General features: G+C 29.4%; 1 protein-coding gene across 1 annotated transcript in view; it reads right to left on the minus strand.

Moving 5' to 3' along the window:
• Nucleotides 1-13,154, minus strand: part of mmd (disintegrin and metalloproteinase domain-containing protein mind-meld) — a 420,228-nt gene that overhangs the window by 128,960 nt on the left and 278,114 nt on the right. The window lies entirely within an intron of this gene.

Consider the following 13,154-nt stretch of genomic DNA (forward strand, 5'->3'; position numbering starts at 1 on the left):
ATAATAAATTTTGTGACAATTGTTTCGCCTTGTTGTGGCATTTTCAAACAAATGTGAAATATTAATGAACTGATGGTCCTTAATTAGCCATAAAATTAAAGGTACTTACGTAATGGTTATAAAATGTGCAGTAATAATTAACGGGAGAAAACAATAGTAAATAGGCATTTCTATTTATATTTATGAGGGTAAATCATCCTATTAATATTTGGGTAAATTTTTAGTTAAAATCCTTGAATTTTGTTGAGATTATAAGTCCCTATTTAAACCCATTTTTATGGAGGTTTGGAGTTTATTATTTTCAAATCACTTTGGCATCAGCATTTTATTATTCATTTAAGTGTATAACATCATAAAATTCATTGTTTAAAACAATAATTAAACAGTTGAATAAATCTGTTTTTCATTAATAATTTAAAGTAAGATAAATGCGTCTTTATGATGAAACTGAGATTTTTTAAATTTTACAAAATAATGATTTTCACAAATTGAAAAATAACTTACAATTTTAATAATAACTCTTTTATTTCTTTGAAAGGTTTCGAAGCGCAATATTTCTTCTCAAATATTTATTAATATGATGTTGTTTTGAGGAAGAAGCAGTTTATTTCGAAACCAGTCAAACTTACAAAATAAGTTAAAATCGCTTTTCATATCATCCAAACTTAATTAATGTAAACCGTTTTTCAAGCAAATATTTCCCCTTCTAGAATGAATAATACTACATGTTTTAAAAATAATTATATTTTGCGATTATCAGGGCTTGGATTAAATCTCAAGTGGATATTATATAAAATAATTCGAAATAAACTATTTTGATAGTTATGAAACGGAAAATTACGAAGTCAGTTCTTTAAATATTGAGTATAGTAAGATAGGAGTCTAGATTTCGTGACCGTTTTCTCCTTTCTTGAGAGAAATTCGAAAAGACGTGCCATCCAATACTTGAGAATAATTCAAATCGACAAGAAGAGAGGACATAACAAACAACATGTGAATGATTTTTGAAAGAATACACCAACAATGAATAAAATTTTATATTGAAGCAAGCCAAGTTGTGAATATATCAAAGATTTATTTATAAAAAAAAGTGGAATGATAAGTAGGACTAAAGATATTATATTTCATCATTCGAAGGAAAATTCAAAGTAGTTAATTTTCATATATAATGAATGAATGTATGTTTTGCCATTACAAACTATTTGAGGTCCTATTATAAGAATAATGCAAGTTGATTTAATTTAATATCGAAAAGAGAAAATGAAAAAAGTAAATTTTTTATTTAAGCTAATTATAACTATTGGTGTAATAACATCACCATAAAATAGCCGAATCATCAATAAATCAAATCCCCACTTCTCTTATTATACCATCTTAAGAGCATCTTATTATGCATCTCTTGCAAATAATAAATATAAATATGCAATTAACTAACTAACCATCACACCGTTTCACTGCAGGGGTAGGCAGAAATCATAGAAAACCACAACAATCTGTCTTTGCAATAATCTTCACTCTTCCACATTCATGAATCTCCTCATACACACGCTGATTATTCCGTATACTTACCTGACTACCTTCAAGTATTTGGAATACTTGATCATCCCAAATTTCCACGGGAATTTTAATGGCGAATTAATAATTATATAATTTTATTTTTTAATGGCGAATTAATAATTATATTCGCCATTAAAAAATGCTTGGACGATTAAATATCAATTTGAGATATAAAATGCCATAAACTAAGACTACTAACGTTGCGCGGTCTGGTTCTCGATAGCTACCCCTACAAACTTAATCCCGGTGAAACGTAATTTAAGTTTTGCGAGTGTTGACACACTGGCGTGCAAACAGGAGCGCGGCCAATTCACCCCCAGCCCGTTCGTCCTTCACCCCCGATTCGCCCGAATTCACATCCCTAAATTTTACCGCCCATCCTATAATTTTCCCACCCGCGCAGCATTTCCCGGAATTGAGGACCTTGCATCAAAAAGGTAAAGCTCCCCTTTTTACAATTGTCCGGAAATCGATAAAAAATGAAATAATTTGATGAAATTTTGTGTTAATTTTATTTTGAATAAAAATTTAAAACACATGCAGAATACGCCAACAATCGTTTTGTTATCTTGAGCTTATTTTGCAGAATTTAAGATGAATTTGATTAATCACTTCATAAATTTTGTGTTAATTTTCTATTTGTTGATTTATACTATGCAGAATGCGCCAATAGTCATTGTGATATCTTGAATATATTATTATAATTTTAGATATATTTTATCAATTACTTCATTCATTTTGTGTTCATTTTCTATTCAATAAAATAAAATAAAAATGTTTTTTTATATACATACTTATATGAAATACGCCAACAATCATTGTGATATATTGAATTCAAGATGTATTCTTTCAATTAATGAAGAGTCATTTATTAATATTTTTTTATCTAATTCAATTTGTAAAACTACACCATGAAAGGTTTTAAAAATGTATTTTCATCTTTGTTAGTCAAACTTCATTAAAATATATTTGTTTTGTACATGGAGGATTTTTTCCACAAAAATAATGCTGAGTTGGCAACATTAACTTCAAAGTTTGAAAAACTCTATTTGCACTCATCACTGTCGTTTGACAACAGATCTATTTTTTAAATTGAAATCTTTAAAAACATTACATAACAATGGTGCATAGGGAACTGAATCGTGTTGATCGAGATCAATACGATTATATGTTATCTTGATTGTAACTTACATTTTTTTTATTCATTTAATATATTTACATTTTAATTTATAACATAATACATTTGAATCATTTATACATATGGAAAACTTTTATATTTCGATTCGCTGTGCCTCTTTATAAAAGAAAACTGTGCTCTTGTGCTCGGAGAGGGACTTACACTCGTAGTTTAATGTTACATAATAAAAGATATAATAGTCTTTTTTTGTATATTTTTTTAAGATTTAAATGTATAGAGCTTTAATTTTTTTCTCAAGTATTTTTATATCATCTATTTTTTTAAATTTCTTTAGGGAGTTTATTAAAATGTTTGATTGCCAAATATTTAAGTTTTGCTGAAATTGCTTGGTGTTGCATTTTGGAGTAGAAAAATCGTGAAGAAAAATCGTGAAGAATCGTGAAAAAACATGAAGGCAAGGTGGTCAATCCTGCGCTTTAGGGACCAATCCAGAGTGTAAAATCACTAATATTTATTTTTATCCCCTCTGGATATCGAACCCGGGACCTCCAGCATGGAAACACGTTAACAATCACACCACGGGGGTGGACAAAAAAATTATATATCACTGTAATATGATTCAATATTAATTTTCATTCAAAATATTTTAAATAAAAAATAGAATGATGAATATGTAAATATGTTAATATGTATTACATTTACATACGTAACAAGATAATTTATTTTCTGTATTCTTAGGTTATATCAAAAAAATTCTGAATGGGCTTAAAAATATTTCAATCAAATTGAAAATTTTGATGCAAATCTATTTTCAGCACACTTAATGAGATTTTAAAAATAGAATAAATATTTTTACAGTGCTTGTCATTTAAAATTCATCGTTGTTATAATCGAGAAAATTCTGTCAATTTGAAGATCACAGCTGATATATATTTAGCCAAGGTAGGGACTGAATGTCAAATTTAGTGGTAGTGGTATTACCTACATAGATATCCCTCAGGGGTAACTTTGCAGGGGTAGAATGAACGTCGTAAACTACGGCAATAAAAGACTTAAGCATTATCTGACCGATAAGGGTTCTTCCAGTATTTAAAGGAACATAAATACCGCGAAATGCTTCAGGACATCTTCATGTGATCTCTATTCGGTTACTTTTTAGATGCTGATTAAATAAACCGCAAATGGAAAGTAAACTTTATAGTTAAAATTAGAAAAAAAAAACTATTGAACTAACTATCGCGCTTCTTTTTCGCATGGGTAGGCGGGGATGAGGCAACACCAATCTCTTTTTGTACACAATCTTCGCCTCTTCCACATTCATACATCTTCTCATACATGTACGCCGATTATTCTGACTCTAAATGACACATTCAATTATTTGAAATTCTTGATCGTACCAGTTATCTTCAGTCTTCCCCTGTTTCTATTACCAACCACATTCGTCTCATAAAGTTTAACTAGCGTTTCTTCACTCATTCAATTCACATGTCCAAACCATCTCAACACACCATTTTTACTTTTATCGATAATGCTTGTCATAGCCTTGTATTCTTATATCACCATTCCTTATACCAATATCTTCCATATAACCTTTTGCCACACATTCGTCTGAGAGAATGCATTTTAAAAGCATTCAGTTATGCATAAAAACAGAAAAACTTCTCAATAAAAAGAAATAATACTAGAGATTACTGCAGAAAAAAATCGGTTATAAACTTAGTACGTACATATTCACTTTTGAAAAAAACAGTTTTTTTAATAACTGAAATAATTTACTGGTAACCAATTATTTTTTACTCATATAATGTTTACAAATTTGAAGCATAATGTTTCCAAAATAATTAATTTAGTGAATGATAATGCGCTACACACTACACTTAATATACTAACCTTTCAATATATATTATTTTTTTTATAAAATTCGTTTTAATTTAATAGAAGGTAGGCACATATACCCATAATTAAATGGTGATTTTGGTGTGAAAATGTTGGCGGTCTAATTTTGTTTGCGATACAAATATCTTTTTTTGCTATAATTTCTAAGTTAAGTTGTATGACAATAAACTTTATAAAAAACCAACTTATTTCTAACCACTTTTTTTGGTACACTTTTTCTCCAATCGGTTTTGACAAGAACCTTGTCATCATCAGGGTTTTGGTACTAATTCTAAAATATTTAAATAATTAAATGATAATAATTCGAAATAGTATTTGCAAATCCAAACAAGTTTTACGTCAAATTTTCATGGATATCTTCGTCTAATATTATTATTATTATTAAAACCCTTATCCGCACCCCAATGGTGCATAGGGCACTGTGTCTTATAAACGCAGTGTTATCATGATCGTTTTACACATGAAAGAAAGGTGATCAGCCCTCCGCTTCAGGTACCAGTCCATGGTAATATTGAATAAATATTACAGTGAAAAAATTACTTATATTTATTTTACCCCCCTTGGGAATCGAACCCGGGACCTCCAGAACGGTAGCCGAGCGTGCTGACCATTATTACACTACGGCGGCGGACAAAAATATTATCAATATGTTAATTCTACTATTGTTCGACATACAAATAACAAAGCTTGATATTATGTTAGGTAGCCGTCAAATCATGCAAAAGTTTGGTTAATCAAATATAAGCTTAGTGCCTGGGCGGTGTGTAGGGCGGACGTAAGGTCACTCCGCCTACAAGATTTATGTATGGAAGCTTACTATTTGTATTAGACATCACTTAGCAACCGGGGGTAAAAATAGACCTTGGAACTGCCTGAAACTTGAAGATAGAAACGCCAACCTTTAATGCGAAAAAAATAATACACACTATGTATATCCTTATGTGTTATGGGGAAGACTTATTAGGATTGTATTTTAACCATTTTGAAGAAAAAATAAAAATAGTCATCATCTGAAATGAGACGAGAAAAAAGCAAATGGAAAGTATTTTTTTTTCTAAATATTGAAGAAACAAAAGTTAAATAAATATAACGTTTTATAGTTGAGAGTATATTTTAAAGTAAAAAGAAAAGTTAAGTGCCGTTTCATTGCCAAAATATACAAATATAAATATATTTGAAAACATGTTTTATTACATACTAAATAAAATTTTAAACTTAATTTCACTAAATCGATATTTATTAATACAACACTAATTAAAAGCAAAATTTTAACAATGAAAAACTTTTTTTTTCAAAATACATTGGGATTTTTAAAAAAAACTCTATTTGAGAAAAAAAGTACACATTTCCCATGTGTCTAATGTTATAATGCTTGTAAAATAATACGAAAATTTAAGAAAAATTAACGTATGTTAAAAAAATTAAAATTACTAGTGAAAGCAGATGTCAAGAAACACGCTGTCTGTTATTTGTAATGATAAGTATTAAGTATGTTGCTGTTACGTACAACAAATGGCACTGCCATTGCTCTCAAAAAAGCTGTTTTAAAATTAATAAAAATATTTCTCTCATATAAAAACACAAGTCACATAGAAGGTGTTAGATAGAAACACACGCGCTGGTGTGAATAACTTATGATTTATTTTGTCTATTAAAATCATTTTTAACATTGTGGTATGGTAATAAAACACTCTCATTATCATTCATCGTTTATTTTGGAAGTAATACTGCTTCATGACAACAGGTTTTGGAATAATCATTCCATCGTCAGGTCAAATGTAGACCTGTCTACATTTGAACTAATAATGGAATGATTATTCCAATGATTATTCCATGATCATTGGTTATAAAGTTTTTTAAAGTGGTATAACACAAAGTGAACCATGAATGATAAGGAGAGTGCTAATTTTATGATATTATTATTTTTTGACACCTCATCAAAGATAAAGAAGAATATGGAAGTGTAAGCATTTACGGGGCTGACGACCGTCATAGGCTGGTTTAAGTGATCACTTTACACACGTGTAACATACACCAACTCTACCCATTATTGACAACCACACTACTCAAATTCTTGGAAGTTCTATATATATGAACCAATTTAGAAACCTTGTTCTTGAATCATTAGAACTTCACTAGAGACATCTATGAGATTTTGTGAACAAGTATTTGGACACACTCAAAATGTTGTTTATGATATTATTTTACATATGTTTTAAATAAAAATGAGTAATCATATTTTGATAATAATCCGCTATTATGATGAAACCCATAAAAATGTGTAAATATGTGTGTTTCTGTATATATTAATGCTTGTGTATGCTTTTAAAAATGTGAACAACTACTAAAACCTTGGATATGTGATAAAATAAAAGTAACATATAACATGATTATTCTCCTTCTTTAATCTCTTTCCGTTTGTATTGATAAAATACAATTCATTGTTTGCTTTTGTTGTTTTGGTAAATAAGAAAGCCTTCATTCTATTGCCAAAATGTATTTTCTTTTATTTGTTTAAGCGGGAATAATAACAAGACAAGAAAGTAAATATGTACTCGTATTTTGGTACAGCGAAACACTTCATTATAATCCCGGGATATTTCTCTTCCCCGAATAAGAAGGGTCTTTTCATAATTAAATTGAAAATGTTTCAGTTTTTCATTCCGTAAATTTCATTAACAAATGACCTTAAAAGCGAAGATCAATTTATCTTTTCAGAGGCCTAATCTCTCTTTTTTAATTCATAACGGTATTCGGCATTTATTCAAATTAAAAATGATATTTTGGAATTCAATAGGTGGATATATTTGTTGATTATTAAGAATATTGTATTTAAAGGAGAGTTTTTAATTAAATAAAGAATTTCCTAAAAAATTAAAAAACTTTCGCAATAAAAATTAAGTTTTTTTTCCAATTAATCATTTTTTTACTATGTTAACAAAAACAAAAAACATTATGAATGGAATTGGAAAGTGAGAAAAATATTTCTGTTTTTGACATATAAAGAAATTTTATAAACCAAAGTAAACAAAGATATTCAATCAATAGCCCACAGATCATGACATTTTTCAATATCTAAATAGTCTCTTTAGAAGTATCATTTTTTTGACAAACCTTCGAGGGTTTAATCTAGTAGTTAGATGTTTTCCAATATTTGTGGACTTATTGGAAACATAATAAATAATAAAACCCTTATCCGCACCCCAATGGTGCATAGGGCACTGCGTCATATAAACGCAGTGTTATCTTGATCGTTTACGCATGAAGGAAAGGTGATCAGCCCTCCGCTTTAGGTACAAGTCCAGAGTAATATTGAATAAATATAACAGTGAAAAAATCGCTAATATTTATTTTACCCCCCTTGGGAAATCGAGCCCGGGACCTACAGAACGGTAGCAGAGCGTGCTGACCATTACACTACGGAGGCGGACGAAACACCGTGAATAATCCGTCAAGTATAATTGAATTAATTGTTCAGTATTTAATGAGCCGAAATTAAATACGTATCCGTCAGATTTTGAGATTAAATAACTCAATTATTTTAATACTAGCAAAAAATATTCCTCTCCATTAACTGTTTTTAGGGATATATAATTTGTTTAAAGGACTTATGTTTGATTTTTTTAAATAAGAGAGAATACATTGATTCTGAGGTATATCCAGTAAAGTACAACCAGCGCCCTTCAACTCAACTTGAAAACTTTATTTGAATAAGCTCGTTTGAAATTATTTTAAATCAAGATAAACATTTATTTCAACCAAGAGATGCAGTTGCCTTTAAGATTAAAAATAAATAAAAACAAGTCAGCACCCGTCTGTTTCATAAAACGCAGTTAAAGTTTGAAGACGACGAAATATGTTAAAGGTTTATTTGACAACTATTTATATTCTCAGGTTTACGATTGTGTGCCAAAAGTAAAATTCGTCAAAGGCGTATTCCCATGTAACGAGTAAGCTAAGTTATATGTGACTTGTTTACTTATTTACTCTGAGAGACGGTCTGTTGCTTCTAATGCATTTTAAGTGCTTGCTAAAGCACACACTTTATCTAATGGTAAAAGGAAATATTTCAGTTCTCAAAGTTTTCTTTATACAATGTTATTTCTACAATCCGTGCCATTTACAAGGCAAAAGCTTCTAATACAATTTTCCAATAATATTATTTCTTAGTTGAAAGTTATTTCAAAAGAAACTCATTTCTCAACATAATAAGAAACGATGTACCAGAAAATGCTAGAAATATTGCAGTTACTACTAAAATTATTACTTGCAAAGCAAAATCTTGCAGTATTGAAATATTGGTGTATTTCTTGTTTTGTTATCCCGTTTTTTAAGAGTGTAAAAATCTTTAAACAACAGAAAATGGTTTTATAAATTATATATTAAAACTGTTTTAAATTTAGTACACATTCCTCTGTTTAACGACCCAATAGTTTTCATTTTTTAAAAAATATAATTCTTCTCAAACATATCATTGGTATATATGTATCAGCTTAATAATCTAGAAAATATTTTTGAATAACAATTAATTGTTATAATAACAGCATGGTGGGTGCAAAACTTGGTCATTTTTTGTTTAAATAATATTATACGGCAGAATGGTGTAAGGTAGATGTTCGAGTAGTGTAATAAGGAATGAATGCAAGGCTGGATAAACATTATCAACAAAATTAAGATAGATGTGTTGATATGGTTTGGATATGTGAAATTTATGAGCGAAAAAAGATCGGTAAAAAAGTTTACGAGGCAAATGTAATTGGAAATAGGAGCAGCGAAAGACCGAGAAAAACTCGGCATTATCGAGTATATAAATATTTGAAAGCGGTCAAGTCAAGACAGAATAATCGGCGAGTATTTATAAGGAGATGCATAAACGTGAAAGATATAGAGTGGTGTGGAGTTCTATTCTCTCTGCCTACTTGTGCGGAAAAATGGCGTGATGGTTTGATAGTTAGTTGGGTTTTATTTTTTAGCCTATTTATGTACAGAAATCAGATTTCTTTGTTCTTATTATGTCATTTTATAATGCTTTAAGATTTGAGATGAAGATAAGCAGATACGTCAGCGGCACAGGAATGAAAAAAACGGATGTTCAAAGTGGAGACGAGGCAGACGATTCTACTTCGGAAATGGAGGATAATTTAGAAACGGAAATAAACCATAATACTGTCAGCGATTCTGATTTCATGGGTGAACCTCTAAAGTCAAGCAATCATGACATACGGTTACATAAAAAATATAAATGATATATTCAGGTAAATTTTTGGGTGACATTGTATGAAAATAAATTTGTGTTTTCAATACAAACAAACAAGGGGGTTGGAACAGAGGAGCTTATTTTTTTTATAGGAACAAGTTAAAAGAAGTGAAATATACGCTTATACTAATGTTAATTATAACATAATTTGTTTCAATTGTTCAATTCAATTCTTTAATTGTATCGTACGATTTCCTGTTTATTGAACCAATTTCTATATAAAACGTGTTGTCTTCTTTCTGTTTTCTAGATAACTTACTCAGCAATAACCATGTGAACTCAATTATCGTACATAAGTTTGACTTTTCTGATTTTTTTCTCTCTCTATTTTTATTAAATTTAGAATATGTACAAGAAAAGCATGACCAAAAAACATTTAAAAACTGTTTCAATGTCTTGCTTCATTAAATACAAAGTATTGAGGTATTTCTAAATAATAAAGTACACAAATCCTATCACGAGAGAATTAACTTAATTTTTATATGTATACTTTTATGCAGATAGTAATTATTCACCATAAGTAAATTGCACTCTTTTAAAATAAATACTTAATCCAATTTCGACGCAAAACTCTCTCACATATAAGGACCAAGAGATAATATTTCCAACACGTGTGCGCTTACAGAACTCAAAGTGATTATCTCGACAGCATTGCAAATGCTGCTCTTGGAATTATTTAGTTTATTTCCGGTATTTTGTTTAGCACAGGGGTAATAATGTAGCCAGCGGTGTGACAGAAGGGCGTGAAACGTATGGAAAATAAAGAATAAAAAACAATTGTGAAATTATGCTGATATCGCTTTTTTTTATGAAAAAAAAACTGAAAACTTATTTCCGGAATGTAATAAATAACAAGGGCGAATGGAAATATGTGGTTTGTAATAATTTTAATTTGTTGGAAGATATGGCTTTTTAGCAATCAACCCGCTTATGTACTTATTTATTTTATGTACATGAATTTTAAATAAATAAAATATGTAATACCTCAAAGTAAAGTATTTTTTCAAAGAGTTATTTCATCTTTTAGTTGTTTTATTTGTAATCAATGCAAACAACAAATGTCATGCTAATACTTTAATTTAATACGGTAATTATTAATGTATTCATTCCTAATATTTACATGTATATAAAATATTCACAATTATATAGTACAATTAATACTTTTTCTTTACACATGCACACGTATTGTATTAACTTATAATATGAACGTACGTAAATTTTCTGCAACTTATAATATGCTCATATGTTTCATTTCATTTAAATCCTTATCCGCACCCCAATGGTGCATAGGGCACTGCATCATATAAACGCAGTGTTATCTTGATCGTTAACACATGAAGGAAAGGTGATTAGCCCTCCGCTTCCGGTACCACTCCAAGGTAATATTTAATAAATATAAGAGTGAAAAAATCACTTATATTTATTTGACCCCCCCTGGGAATCGAACCCGGGACCTCAAGTACGGTAGCCAAGCGTGCTAACGATTACACTACGGAGGCGGTCATATGTTTAATTAACTAAATATCAATTTCGTTTTGTATTCATATAATTTCCCACTGACTTATATTATGTATATGTCACTTAATAATGTAGAAGTATGGGTTTGTAACCCTGAGTGCCCAAGCCATTGCTGCAGTTCTCTTTTTTCCACCTTCAAATTGTCCCTTTTTTATTTACCATAAAGCAGTGATCTCCTTCACCCTGAATTCTTTCACAATCTTCATCACAACAAATATTGTTTTTTTTACTCTATTTTCTGAGAATCTGGATCATTTTTAAGACCTTAACTTTGTATGATTAAATGTTGACGCTCCGTTTGTATTACTTTTACTACTGACCCTTATTTACATCCAATGCATCAAATTGATGTAAGCGTAAGTTGATCGGTAATTATATAAAGGCAAGGTGATCAATCCAGAGCCTTCGGTTCAGGCTTATATTAAATAAATATTGTGAGTGAAAAATAAATACCTACATTTATTTTAACCCTCAAAGGAATCGAAACCGGGACATCCATCTTGTTAGCCAAATGCAATAATCACTACTCTAAAAGCGGACAAAGAAAAGTTAGGTTAGGGGTCGTAGAAAAAAAGAAATATATTCATATGCTTTAAAGTACTATCTTGTATTTTGATGTACAAAATTTAGTTTCGTAAATCATGATATAGTGAAGGGATGTTTTTTATACTTTTGTGCATTTTTCTTAAGATATTTTGGTTTTCATGACACACATATTAAATATCTTTAGAACCTTGTGTATTGAATACACTGAAAGTTTTGAATAAATTCGTTAAGTAAATTGACCAAGAATAGCAGCTGCAATACGCAACGAACTGAAAAGTGTCGCTTCCAAGTACTCCACGGTTGCATGTCTCGCAGGCGCACTATCGCTTTGAAGGGAATCCATTGTTACATTATGTAACTAGGGCGAATACACATTACTGAAGATCGTAACATTCTGGCAGTACTTCCAAACTTTATATTTATTTACGTTTATACAAAGCTACAAGCGAGATTTAATTACACTCGTTATTATAATTTTACCATAAACAGTTTCCTTAAATATATTTCTTAAATGCAAATTGTAAAATTTGATGATGTTTTTGAAAAAAAGATAATTATTTACATTATTTCATAATTTTTTTGAAATCTCAACAAAGGTCAAGGAAAACAGTAGTTATATAATAAAGAAGAAAAAGTCAAGGTTATCAAGGCTTCTGCCCCGTTATAGGCTGGTTTAAGTTATCGTTTATTATACGGATATCATTATATATTCATATATATATATATATATATATATATATATATATATATATATATATATATATATATATATATATATATATATATATATATATATATATATATATATATATATATATATATATATATATATATATATATATATATATATATATATATATATATATATATATATATATATATATATATATATATATATATATATATATATATATATATATATATATATATATATATATATATACATATATATAAATGTATTTCGTTCCAAATTTGTAAGCATTTTATTAAACAGAGACCCTTAACTACTACTACTACTACCATCACGCCGTTTCCTCGCAGGGGTAGGCAGAGAGGATGGAACGCCACACTCTTCTGTCCTGACTGACATACACTCCTCGCCTACTTCACATCCATACATCTAGTCATACATGCCCTCCGATTACGCAGACTTTTGACACCGCCAGATTTTAGGTTTTGATTAATCTGATCTTGTCAAGTATTTTTCGGTCGTCCTCGTTCTGTTTTCCCTCTCACATTCGC

Source organism: Brachycentrus maculatus, unplaced genomic scaffold (genome assembly GCF_059751285.1).
Source record: "Brachycentrus maculatus isolate JH-2025_06_01 unplaced genomic scaffold, ASM5975128v1 h1tg000514l, whole genome shotgun sequence".
Taxonomy (NCBI): domain Eukaryota; kingdom Metazoa; phylum Arthropoda; class Insecta; order Trichoptera; family Brachycentridae; genus Brachycentrus; species Brachycentrus maculatus.